The sequence below is a fragment of the Camelina sativa genome, chromosome 16 (genome assembly GCF_030686135.1).
Source record: "Camelina sativa cultivar CO46 ecotype springtype chromosome 16, ASM3068613v1".
Classification (NCBI taxonomy): domain Eukaryota; kingdom Viridiplantae; phylum Streptophyta; class Magnoliopsida; order Brassicales; family Brassicaceae; genus Camelina; species Camelina sativa.
In genome coordinates this window covers 10,552,816-10,567,108 of record NC_141895.1, presented here as the reverse complement: position 1 = coordinate 10,567,108, position 14,293 = coordinate 10,552,816, and the positions used below count along the sequence as shown (strand labels likewise).

The window sequence follows — 14,293 nt, the reverse complement described above, 5'->3', positions numbered from 1 at the left end:
AGCCGCAACTGATGTTCATATATTTTACCCTGTTTTCCCTTAATATATTCACATCTTTTGCATCTTTTGCTATCCATTTTGACCATTATTGCATAGCTTTAGGACTGTTCTTGCATTAGAGGTTAGTTGCATTGCATTTGCATCTTTTCATGCATAAACAGGTGATTTTGGAGCTTAAGGAGCATAGAAGCAATGCTGAGGAGAAGTGAAGAAATCATGAGGAGAAAGCAGGAGAGCTAAGGCTGAAGAACCAAGGTCCGGAGTCCAACTCGACTGCCCACTCGACCAGACACTCGACCGTGTGCTGAGAGGAACTCGACCGAGTGGGAGGAGCACAAGAGGAGCCAACTCGACTGGTCACTCGACCGAGCACCATGTCGAGTTGGTCGAGCCGCCTGGCTATTTTGTCTTCTAGCGTTTTTAGGGCTTCCACTACATTTTCTATATAAGGGCTTGTACCTGCAGCCACCAAAAGAGTCCAGCTTTTTAGAGAGTCTAAAACCTAGTTTTTACCTTTTTTAGAATTATTCCTTTTGCACTTTTATTTTTCTTAGATCTTGTACTTCTTTTAAAAGGAGAAAAATATTAAATTCTTCAATATTGTTGGTTTCATAACTTTCTTAATATTGAGAATTTGAGTTTAGTTCTTTCTTCAATATTGTAGATCTTTGCTTTATCTATCTAATCATGCAAGTTTCATCATTTTCTGGGTTTATGACTTTGATGTTTATCATGTGTTCTTGTGAGTAGTTGCTTACGATCTTGGGGATGGGTTAGGCTGGGTTGTGTTTGAGGTTTGTTTGATTTGGTCAAGCTTGATTGTTGTAGATCTCTTCTAGGCTAGATGTTCTTAATGCTGATCCTATATCTGAGAGGGTAGGATCTGATTTCAAGCCTCTTAGCATCACACCAATGTCTAAGGAGCATAGATAAGGCTAGATCTAGAGACTATCATTAGGCTTGCTAAGAGATTAGAAGTCTTGTTTGATTTTTGACATATTGCTTAATGTCTGCTTGTGTAGATTCTTTACTTTGTGAGAACAAGTCTAGAGATGCATGAGTTTGATTGTTTTTTGCCATGAGAGTGGATTAAACATGTCTTAGAAATATATGTCTAGAGATTAGCTCAAGTTGTTTGAGATTTGTTGACCAAGTTAGATGATCTCAATCATAGTCCAGCCCATGAATCCCTCCTCAAGACCTTCCTTGTTTATTGATTTCTTAGCTTAAATCATGTTGTTTGATCGTTGTTTGATTCGTTTTGGTATTGCTCTGTTTTTCTTGTGTTGCTCTGTTTTGCGTATTTGTCCAGCTCGACCCTGCACTCGATCAGCACTCGATCGAGTGCTTGCTCGAGTTCCAACCCAGAACTTGTGTTTATGATTTATGTTTGTCCTATTTCATCCTAGTTGCATTTCTGTTGCATTCATTTAGTATCCTGTTCATTACTTACCTTGCATTAGGACAATACTTGCATTTCCATAGTTTCTATTTCTGTTTGTCATAATCACTCTGTTCCATTTGCATTTAGCTCCTAGTTCTTGTAGTTTTACTTTCTGCACTTTCCATTTCATCATAGGATTGTTAGTGACAAACATCCTTTACATCTGACTTGACTTAGACTCATATGCACATCTTGATTGTTCACAAACACTCAGATTGGATTGACACCTCTTATACTACAATTGCATAAGGGGAATTGAAACACCCTGACATCCATTCATTCATTAGTCATCATTCCATACATCATTCACCACCACTACAAAAATAGTCAGTTTCAATTTGGCGTTGTTGCCCATTTGAGTTTGTTTTGTGACATTTAGGATCATTATTAGTCTAAGACTAAGTTCGTTTAAACACTTGTGAAGTTACTGAACTCGAATCTTCCTTTGCTTGGCTGTCTTGAGTTTCAAGTACCCACTCGACCACCCACTCGACCACCACTCGACCGAGCCGTGATCGAGCACTTGATCGAGTCAGAAGCCGGATCCAAATAGCCATTACTTCCCAGTTGACTCGACCACCCATTCGAGCCTGTGCTCGACCGTGTACCTGTTCGAGTCTGTAGTCGAGTTTGTTGATGCACACAAGGTCAAAAGGCAAAGACAGTCTTCAAAGGCCTATTGACAACATCCACAGGCTACAAAAGGGTTTGAGACATAAGCAAAGAAGAGTAGTTCAACAACAAGAAGAACAAGTGGTCATGGAGCAGCAAGATCACCATGATCATAGACCTAGACACATTGGTGCTGGGGATGCACCTAACACACACAACCAAAGAGCTGGTATTGTGCCTCCTGCTGTGGCCAATAATAATTATGAAATAAAGAGTAGATTAATCTCCATGATACAAGCCAACAAATTTCATGGGTTGCCAATGGAGGATCCTCTAGATCACCTTGATGAGTTTGACAGAATATGTGGACTCACAAAAATCAATGGAGTAAGTGAAGATGGCTTCAAGTTAAGGCTATTCCCATTTTCCCTTGGAGACAAAGCTCATCTATGGGAGAAGACTCTTCCTACTGGAGCTATAACCACATGGGATGCATGCAAGAAAGCTTTTCTAGCCAAGTTCTTCTCCAATGCAAGGACTGCTAGGTTGAGGAATGAAATTTCTGGGTTTGCTTAAAGGAATAATGAGAGCTTTTGTGAAGCTTGGGAGAGGTTTAAAGGATTTCAAACTCAGTGTCCTCACCATGGCTTCAGCAATGAGTCCCTTCTAAGCACTTTGTATAGAGGAGTGCTTCCCAAGATAAGAATGCTTCTTGATACAGCTTCAAATGGCAACTTCCTCAACAAGAATAAGGAAGAAGGATGGGAATTGGTTGAGAACCTTGCTCAGTCAGATGGTAATTATAATGAAGATTATGATAGAACCATGAGGATCCCCTCCACTGATCAGGAGGACAAATACAAGCAGGATTTAAAGATGGTCAATGTTCAGCTTGACAAGATTCTCCTAAGCCAATCAAAAACCATTCACTTCATTGGTGAAGAAGAAGCTCCAGTCCAGGAAGGAGATAGGGAGTTTGCTGAGTTGTGTTATATGCAGAACCAAGGAGGAGGATACAAAGGCTACAACCAAGGTGGAGGTTTCAAGCAGAACAACCTCTCTTATAGGAGCACCAATGTAGCCAACCCTCAAGACCAAGTCTATCTACCTCCTCAGCCTCAACAACAGCACAACTATGCACCAAAGCAGCAGCAACAAGTGTTCCAGCCCCAATTGTGTCCCCCACCAGGGTTTCAGACTAACCAAGGCCAGGAACAAGACCTAAGAGCAATGATACAACAGTTGTTGATTGGGCAAACCAATGGGAAAATTGAGGAAGCCAAACAGTTTGCTGAGCTGAATCAAAGGTTAACATCCCAATATAAGGATCTCAATATGAAGTTTGAGGGACTTAACTCAAGAGTGAAGTATATGGAGAGCAATATAGCATCTACTTCAGCTCCAAAACCCACCCAACTCCCTGGAAAAGCAGTTCAAAACCCAAGGGAGTTTACTGCCAAAGCCATTCATCTCTTTGAAGAGGAAATCACTGGGGACAGTGAAGTTCAAGTTGGGGAGGATTGGTCATTTCTTGAAGCTCAGAGTGAAGTTTATGCAAAGCAGACTGACTCCGGTATTGCACTCGACCAGGTGCTCGAGCATGCACTCGACCGAGTGAGTGTTCGAGTGGCTGATCGAGCTGAAGAGTCAGAAGCTGTCAAGCCTGCTAAGTACATCCCTCCTGCTTACAAACCACCTCTACCATTCCCAGGACGTTTCAAGGCACAAAAGCTTAAGGAATTAAGGGAAATCATTGAGAAAAAACAAATGTTGGCTTTGCAACAAAAGGAAGAGAAAGCTTTGAAGGAAGTGGTTGTGATTGAGAAACTAGAAGAAGTGATGGCCATACAAGAGATCACCATTGCTTACCAAGAAGAAGAGGGAGGACCTGCCTTGGAACAGTATGATCCATATCCTCTCTATAAGGATTTTTTGCTTGATTTATCAAAGAAGAAGGCTCAAGCTCAAGATGAGAAAGATCTTGAAGACCTTGGAGGAGTAATCATCCCAATTAAGCTTAAGGATCCAGGTCCATTCTATCTGCCTTGCACACTTAGCTATCTTCACTACAACCAGTGCTTATGTGACTTGGGAGCATCTATCAGTGTGATGCCCTATTCTATAGCACAAAAGCTTGGGCACACTGACTTCAAGTCCACCAACCTTCATATATGCCTAGCTGATGGTTCAAACAGAGATGTGGTTGGCAAATTGGAGAATATTCCAGTCAAGATAGGAAGAGCAAGGATTCATACAGATTTTGTGGTATTGGAGATGGACAAGGAACCTGAAGATCCTATCATCCTAGGGAGGCCATTCTTAGCTACAGTTGGAGCTGTTATTGATGTTAAGGAAGGTCTTGTGACCTTGAACATTTCTGAGGGTATAGCTATGAAGTTTAACATCCATAACCCAACCAACCTTCCTACCATTGATGATCAACCTTTTACTATCAAGGACAAAGGTGGTCATGAAGGTTTAAGTGAAGTGGCAACTCCAAAGGACAATCTCCCTCTTCAAGAAGATTCTGTGGAAAAGCTTAAGAGGTCAGTTCAAGAGTTGACTGGTATGGTTAAAGATCTCCAAGTCAAGCTAAACAAGAGGTCTTTGAGGAAAGCAAGACCAAGGCTCAAAATCAAGAAGAAATATGGTTTGTGTGTTAAAGGTGAGGTGATCAAGGATCAGACTCACAATGATCAAGAAGTGCCAGGGAGGATTTCATCACCTCCTTGGTATCTAAACAAAGCCTAAGAAGGCAGCCAAAGTCAAGCTTAGTGACTCTAAACAAGCTCACTAGGGAGGAAGTCCCTAAGGTATAATATGCTTTATTTTCTAGTAGTTTTGATGTGTTTTGTTTTATGTTTGTGTTGGGCAGGCCTTTCAATGAAAGTGTAGATGGGTATGGAGAGATTTGGACTTGGGGAAGGAGATTCGCAAGCCCACTCGACCCCCCCACTCGAGCACGTACTCGACCGAGTCCCGGTCGATTCCCATCGTCGAGCTGCCCCAATCTCCACCTCCAAGTCATCAACAAGACCCCAATTACACCTTTGACAGCATGCTAGAGGATGTGGACAGTTTCTTCTCCAATCCTTGAGGTACCACTATCACCTTCCCTTGTAAATACCATTGCATTTGATGTTGTGTTTTGTTTTTGATCTTGAATCCTCTTACAAATTTCTTTCACACAGAGGACTGTGTGATTTAAGTTTGGGGGAGGGTTTGAGATAGCATTTGATGTTGTGTTTTGTTTTCTTATTTCAAATTTTTAGCATCATCATGTTAATACTTGCATAGCATCTAAGGCATAGAAAAACCCTAAAATTTTGAAAATTTTTGCAAAATTCTTTATAAAAAAAGAGTGTTCATGTAGTTTGCATTGCATAATAGCATCTTGTTTAGCATGTTTCATGTAGGATTGTATAATATTTGCATTAGGGATCTATGATGAGTTTTGCCTTGTTAGCTTGTTTAATTCACTAGACTAGGATCAATGCCCAAGTTAATAGTACTTTGATGCTAGTTGAGTGGTTAGAAGCATAAGATTGAACCAAGCCTTGAATTCCTGCATTGCATTTGGTCTAAATTGAAGCATGTTGTGATTTGATGCCATTTCCTACTTATAAGAACTTAATATTGACTGTTAAATATCAATGTGTGCATTGCTTTAAACTCATGGATACCATATACATATTTGGATCATCTTTCTCCTTTTTACCACTCTTGTTGATCCAAGTAGCTGATTGAATCATTAAAATCAGTTTCCAATACCCTTAACCAACCCTTCTTTCAAGCCATGCTTATTCTTGAGTGTGTGAGGCCTTTTTGGGATTGAGCTTTGTAGAAAGTGTTAGGTTTGAACTGACAAGAATAATGCCTTGTGTAGTTCTAGTTTGCATTTTCCAAACTAGATAGGACTAGGTGATTTTATTGTTGGGTTTGGGATTTGGTTGTTTGAAAAAGAAAGAAAAGAAAAGAGGAGAAGAGAAAGAAAAGATTAGAGTCTTTAGGAGGGGAATGTTTTTAAGAAAATCAAAGTCTAGTGAAAGAATGGGAAGTATGATATTGTTTAAAGATGGTTTCAATCAAAGAAAATAAAGAAAGAAAAAGAAGAGTTTAGCAAAATGCTTTTATGCCTTAAGAATAAGAAGAAAAGAGAACCATAGCAAATAAGTAAGAATCCCCCATTCCACTAGAAAGATCAAATAAGAAACCTCTCCTAAGACTTTAAAATCAAAAGAGAAAAGGGTGAAAGAGAAGAGAAGAAGTTAAAGGGTAGCACTAGGATCAATTGGGTTTAGATTGATAGGATAAACACTTTGGGTGCCTTTGGGTAGACAAGGTTTTGTTCTTGTATGTGTCTAAGTGTTCTTACCTTTAGCATTCTTCTAAAGCTCAATCCATTTTTTATGAGAGAACCTTGATATTGACAAACCCCACTCTAAAGAGTGACCATCATTGTCTCTAAACCTTTTACTGCCAAGCCAAATGAGTTTAAGCATTGCATATAATTGATTCATGTTCTTGATTAATGAATGTTAAAGGAAATGGTTGATTTGGATGAATGTGGACATCTAAGGCTCAAATCAGTAAAGGCTGTGATATGCTTGTCTAAAATCTTTAAGTACAGCTCATTCAACTTGCATCATAGTACTAGTAACTTGGACATTGATTCTAGATGGTCTATTTGCAAGCTTTAGGAGCTGAGATCCCACTTTCAAACCTCACCTACCTTCTTATGTCTTGTTCATTTGCTTGAGGGCAAGCAAAGACTAAGTTTGGGGGTGTTGATGTTCATATATTTTACCATGTTTTCCCTTAATATATTCACATCTTTTGCATCTTTTGCTATCCATTTTGACCATTATTGCATAGCTTTAGGACTGTTCTTGCATTAGAGTTTAGTTGCATTGCATTTGCATCTTTTCATGCATAAACAGGTGATTTTGGAGCTTAAGGAGCATAGAAGCAATGCTGAGGAGAAGTGAAGCAATCATGAGGACAAAGCAGGAGAGCTAAGGCTGAAGAACCAAGGTCCGGAGTCCAACTCGACTGCCCACTCGACCAGACACTCGACCGTGTGCTGAGAGGGACTCGACCGAGTGGGAGGAGCACAAGAGGAGCCAACTCGACCGGTCACTCGACCGAGCACCAGGTCGAGTTAGTCGATCCGCCTGGCTATTTTGTCTTCTAGCGTTTTTAGGGCTTCCACTACATTTTCTATATAAGGGCTTGTACCTGCAGCCACCAAAATAGTCCAGCTTTTTAGAGAGTCTAAAACCTAGTTTTTACTTTTTTTAGAATTATTCCTTTTGCACTTTTATTTTTCTTAGATCTTGTACTTCTTTTAAAAGGAGAAAAAGACTAAATTCTTCAATATTTTTGGTTTCATAACTTTCTTAATATTGAGAATTTGAGTTTAGTTCTTTCTTCAATATTGTAGATCTTTGCTTTATCTATCTAATCATGCAAGTTTCATCATTTTCTGGGTTTATGACTTTGATGTTCATCATGTGTTCTTGTGAGTAGTTGCTTAGGATCTTGAGGATGGGTTAGGCTGGGTTGTGTTTGAGGTTTGTTTGATTTGGTCAAGCTTGATTGTTGTAGATCTCTTCTAGGCTAGATGTTCTTAATGCTGATCCTATATCTGAGAGGGTAGGATCTGATTTCAAGCCTCTTAGCATCACACCAATGTCTAAGGAGCATAGATAAGGCTAGATCTAGAGACTATCATTAGGCTTGCTAAGAGATTAGAAGTCTTGTTTGATTTTTGACATATTGCTTAATGCCTGCTTGTGTAGATTCTTTACTTTGTGAGAACAAGTCCAGAGATGCATGAGTTTGATTGTTTCTTGCCATGAGAGTGGATTAAACATGTCTTAGAAATATATGTCTAGAGATTAGCTCAAGTTGTTTGAGATTTGTTGACCAAGTTAGATGACCTCAATTATAGTCCAGCCTATGAATCCCTCCTCAAGACCTTCCTTGTTTATTGATTTCTTAGCTTAAATCCTGTTGTTTGATCGTTGTTTGATTCGTTTTGGTATTGCTCTGTTTTTCTTGTGTTGCTCTGTTTTGCGTATTTGTCCAGCTCGACCCTGCACTCGATCAGCACTTGATCGAGTGCTTGCTCGAGTTCCAAACCAGAACTTGTGTTTATGATTTATGTTTGTCCTGTTTCATCCTAGTTGCATTTCTGTTGCATTCATTTAGTATCATGTTCATTACTTACCTTGCATTAGTTCAATACTTGCATTTCCATAGTTTCTATTTCTGTTTGTCATAATCACTCTGTTCCATTTGCATTTAGCTCCTAGTTCTTGTAGTTTTACTTTCTGCACTTTCCATTTCATCATAGGATTGTTAGTGACAAACATCCTTTACATCTGGCTTGACTTAGACTCATATGCACATCTTGATTGTTCACAAACACTCAGATTGGATTGACACCTCTTATACTACAATTGCATAAGGGGAATTGAAACACCCTAACATCCATTCATTCATAAGTCATCATTCCATACATCATTCACCACCACCACAAAAATAGTCAGTTTCAGCAACACAGGAGTCTTGGTCAAATCTTCAAAAGAAATACATATTTTAGAATCCATGGAAATACAAATTTTTAATTATATTACAAATTAAAAACATATAAAAAAAACTTACCACAAAGTTCCTAGAGGTCGGCGAGGATCTATTTTAGTTAAACCAGATCGTCCAGGTTGTTGAGACGTTGGGACATGACTGTAGAGGAGGAATGCACAGGTTGAGATGCAGGAATGTCAGGGTTCGCCTCAGTGCCACCATGCGAAAGAGATGGTGAAGGCGTATTATTAGAAGGAGGCGTCACAGGCAGGGGTTGGCTGCACGGCGGTTATTGTGAGAACCGGGGTTTGAGTTGTTAGAACCGGAGGGACCGCGACGATTAGAAGCACTGGGAGAGGCTAAACCTTGTTCCGAAAGAAATCTTGTGTAATCGTTGCCTCCAAACATCTATAAGAAAAGAAAATCGAAATTCCAATTAGTAATTAGTAACATGCATAGATCAAAATCGAAATTAAAACCAAATTAGGGTTTATACATAACAAAATCAAAAGCTTTTGCGAGGGATAAGCTAGACTCAAGTTGTGTGCAGGGTTTACAATTTTGCGAGGAATTACCTAGGGTCTCCCGCATTTCCCTCACACACAATTAAATGTGCGAGGGATTAGCGAGTCCTCCTTTTGGTTTTAGGGTTTTCGACTTTGCGAGGGATTAACTAGGTTCCTCGCAAATCCCTCGCAATATTTAAATGTTTGGAGTTTAGGTTGTGGTCGTTAGTCCCTCGCAAAATACATTTAATGTATAGGTTTTGCCAGGGATTAACCATGACTTTGCGAGACATTTCAAGCGTTCCCTCGCTATTCTAATGCAAATCCCTCGCAAATTGATAAATATTTTTTGAAAAAATAAGAAAAACCACAATTGCGCAATCAGATTCATCTTTTTAACTATTAGAAATTACTTTATTATCATTGAATTCTCCTCCATCATCAGATACTCCAAATTCTTCTATTCAAGCTTTTTTTCAAATTCATCATCAACATACTTTAGGGTGTAAGCTTAGGGTTTGAGGATCTAGTGCAAAAGCTTAGGGTTTGAGCATCAAATTTCTATTACAAACATATCAATAAAAGATGTCATCCACATTGACACACAATAATCCATTGCAATGTGGAAAAGCTTAGGGTTTGAGCATCTAGTGTTTAGGTTATAAGCTTTGCGAGGGAGTAACGACGTATTTGCGAAAACTAGCAGCTATTCCCTCGCAAGTCACTCTGTGAAGACCTAGCAAAGGACTCGTAAATCCCTCGCAATATTTAAATGTTTAGGGTTAGGATAAAGTCGTAAATCCCTCGCAAATAATGTTTAGGGTATAGTCTTTTGCCAGGGACTTACGACCACCTTGCGAGACCATGAAAGCATCCCTCGCAATTCCAACGCAAATATCTACTTTTTTATTAAAAAAACAACAAAAACTACAATTGGTCAATCAGATTCATTTTCTGAACTACTAGAAATTATATTATCATCATTAGAATCTTCTCCATCATCAAACTCTTCGAATTCATCTAATTCACCCTCTTCTTCAGAAACATCATCAACATCTTCAATTTGCTTGTTTTGTGGATCAATGTGGATAACATCTTCTGTTGACATGTTTGGAATGGAAATTTCACCGACTCTTTCTTGTTGCAACACGACTTGATCATCAACTAACCCGATTATACGACCTCGAGGATTAACTTTAATGACTGATAACCACATTTCAAGTCTTGGCCTTAAACGAGGATAGGGCAGAAAGTTCACTTGTTGTGCTTCTGATGCTAGGATGAAAGGATCAAATTTGGGGTATGATCTGTTTGCATTCACATCGACAACTCCCCAATTATTTACTTGCAAGCCTCGGGCCGATGGATCATACCAGTTACACTTGAAACGTACGCATCTCAAGTTCAAAAGGCCTAGATAATCAACTTCTAATATTTGTTGCAAAACGTCGTAGAAATCACTATCACCAGCTTGTACATAGATTCCATAATTTGTTGTAGCTTTGCGGCTTCCGTGTGCGTACATATGAAAAGTATAACTGCGAGTAAAGTACACCAGAGCAGTAGTGATCTTCGCTCTTGGTTCTTGAACGAGCTCATGCAACCAAAGAGGCAAGGGTTCATTTCCACATCCATTTTGAACCTATATAAACAAATAAGATATTTAGACTATAAGTTTATTTAAATTTTAAACTCTAATACATATATAGTTTAAATTTGTTTCATATATATCCTTACATAGTATTTTAACCAATTAGCGAAATCCCGCTCTTTGCAAGCCTCATAGTCAGATTCTTCTAAATTAGGATATGCTTCACGAATCTGCATATCAAAAAGTCTAAGAAAATAGAGATTTATTAGTTCGTTATCTTAGAGAATAGAATTAATTTTAGTCTATAAAAAAGAATACCTTTCAAAAGGTTGAACATAATCTAGATTCTTCAAGATGTAATTGTGACCTGCTCGACAATAGCTATGATCTTCCTACCAAAGTTCCTTTAACTTTCCAGCAAGTCTTCCTATCTGAGCAAAGATATCTGGAACATCAGGAACATTATATGTAGGTGCAACGCCTCCGTCATCATATCGTCGAGTACGTGTTTTCTTGGTTCTCACGGTGGGGCTAAAGTAGTATGATGTGAAGTGAGACGTTTCCACGGTTAAACTCCCGGCGACTATCGACCCCTTAACTCTAGCAAGATTTTTGGCCTTTCTTTTAAGAGATTTCATAAACCGCTCAAAAGGATACATCCAGCAAAATTGCACTGGCCCACCAAGATCAGCTTCATGTGGTAGATGGATTGGAAAATGTTCCATCACGTCTAAAAAAGCAGGGGGAAATATTTTCTCCAAGTTACAAATTAACACTGGAATATTATCTCGTCACTGCTCTATGCCATCAGTGGTCAATGTTCTAGTGCATAAGTCCCGGAAAAAAACTCCTATACCTACAAACCAATTCATGGGTGAATTAATTAAATAAGTATATATATCAATATATAAATATAAATAGATAATTATATATATATATCATTCTATACTTATATACCTGCAATAACTTCATGAACGTGTGTTGGCAAGACCTCAAGAAATACAAATGGTAGTAGCCGTTGCATGAAGACATGACAATCGTAGCTCTTCATACCTGAAAATTTTTGGCCTTGCTCTACACATCTTGAAAACTTAGAGACAAATCCATCTGGAAACTTCACTTCAGATTTAACCCACTCGAACAACACCTTCTTAGCCTCTGCTGACAATCGAAATTGGGGTACTGGTAATTTCCCATCTCTTGTAAGATGTAAACCGATCATTGCGCACATTTCTGCCAAATCCAACCTAGATCTCCTGCTATCTTTTGTTTTACCCTGCACATTCAGAAGCGTAACGATGTGCATGACGTCAAGGTTGCGCCGCAATAGAAGATCTTTCCAATATGGAAGCTCCCAAAAAATACTCTGTTTGTGCCAATTGTGAGAGCTTCCATATCCATCTGGCATGTTTGCTGGTGTATGATAGTTTCCCCACGTTTACATGTTTCTTGAGCGCCATAGTAATCAATCTGCTCAAACAAATCATTTCCAGAGACATAAGTTGGTGGAGGAACACGCACAACTTTGTTCTTTCTAAACAACTTCTTGTTCTTCCGGTACGGATGATGCAATGGAAGAAACCGACGATGACAATCAAACCAACAAGGTTTTCGCCCATACTTTAACCTAAATGCCTCTCTACGATCCATACAATAAGGACATGATAATCTTCCATGTGTTGTCCACCCAAATAACATTCCGTACGCAGAGAAGTCACTAATCGTCCACATTAGCACTGCCCACATATTGAAATTTCTTTTCTCGACGAATCGAACGTCTGAACACCTTCATACCATAATTGCTTGAGCTCATGAATCAGAGGTTGCAAGAAGATATCTAGAGCTCGCTTCAGATACTTTGGACCTGGTACCAAAATACTCAAGAACGGAAATTCACTTTGCATACACATATCTGGAGGAAGATTGTATGGCGTCAATATAACAGGCCATAATGAATATTGCCTCTCGGACATACCAAATGGACTAAAACCATTTGTACACAACCCAAGATAAACATTCCTACACTCTTGAGCAAAGTCAGGATATACCGATTGAAAGTGTTTCCACGCCTTTGCATCAGATGGGTGTGTAATTTCTCCTTCTTGAGTAGAATGTTCTGCATGCCATCTCATTGCCGCTGCAGACTTGAGTTGAGTGAAATTAACAACAACGTCAAAGCTTTTTGGCTGCTGCCAGAGATTGATATCTTGCTCACGAGTCTAAGGCCAGAGAGTGATATTTGGCTTATATTTTTTTAAAAATTAATTTTGATTTCAAAAATGAATCTCGACGATTTCTATGAAAAGTTTTCCAAGTTATTTATTCTTTCGCAGCTCATTTCCATTGAACCAATAGCTCCCTTTACATATGGCTTTTCCATCGGCTACCAACAGCCATCCTATATGAATTTGTGAACCTTGTTTGCTCACCACTTTATTTTTTTCCCTTAATATATTTTTTTTTTCATTTTTTTGCTGTTGTTCATTTTAATGATCTAAATGTTGGAAAAGGGGTTATTGTCTAAATGGGCATTTATTCTTCTAAAACTTTTAAATTGGGCATTTTTTCCATACTATCGGTTTTAGGCATTTTTGGGCAAATCAAAAATACAATTTTAGCCCTCTTTTCTGTGTCTTCTTCTTTCTTCCCCTTTGGCCGATGAAAACCCTTGCTTCTTCTCCCGTAAATACTATGGCTTCAATGGATTCGATATATCTTGATTTGGATGAAGGAATCTAAACCCTAAGGGGATAGTATCTTGTGAACCCAAGGGATCCAATCACAAACAATTATCAAATTAGAATTTATAATATTTCCTTCTCTGACCAAAACGCAAAACTTCCCCACCACCACCACCCGACCACCGGATCTCATCTTCGCCACCCCTCTCTCGTTCACCGGATCTCATCGTCGTCACCATCTCGTTCACTGGATCTCATCATCTTTACCACCATCACTTTCACCTGATTTCATCATCACCACCATTATTTTGTTTAAGGAATCTCACCATTTTCACCACCATCTCCTCTCACCAAATCTCATCATCGTAACCACCACCTTGGTCGCCGGATTTCATCATTGCCACCACTCTCTACCGGATCTCATCTTCACTACACATGTTCGCTAAATTGAGAAAAAAAATTAAGGACAAAATTGTCTTCTCAACATTAAAATAAATGTCTATATTTGTAATCATGGACAAAAAATTCTAATTAAACAATACTCTTCAAAATAAATGCTTATCTCATAATTAACTCTGTTGCAAAATAAAGAAAACTTGTAAATATTCAAAAAAGTTTATTTTTTTAAAATATGAAAATTAGTATTTCATTAAATTTTATTTAAGAACAAATGAAACAATATTCATCAAAATGTTATTTTAAAACATAAAAGGTTGATGTCAAAATACAAAATAGAATGCAGTTGTGTACTTTTTTAATAAATGGTGGAAGATTTTGCCTTCCTCTCCTACCAAAAAAGAAATTAAAAAAAAGAACATTAAAAATAATCTTACGAAATTTATAATCTAAACAATTTTTTTGTAACAGCAAT

General features: G+C 38.5%; 1 non-coding gene and 1 pseudogene across 1 annotated transcript; both read right to left on the bottom strand.

Annotated features, from left to right (window-relative positions):
* Window positions 1-2,599: 2,599 nt before the first annotated feature.
* LOC147925423 (small nucleolar RNA R71) lies at window positions 2,600-2,706 on the bottom strand. The gene has a single exon (XR_015585516.1). It is a non-coding gene; the product is annotated as a small nucleolar RNA R71 (small nucleolar RNA).
* A 7,381-nt stretch (window positions 2,707-10,087) lies between these two features.
* LOC104753537 (uncharacterized) lies at window positions 10,088-12,439 on the bottom strand (annotated as a pseudogene).
* Window positions 12,440-14,293: the final 1,854 nt, after the last annotated feature.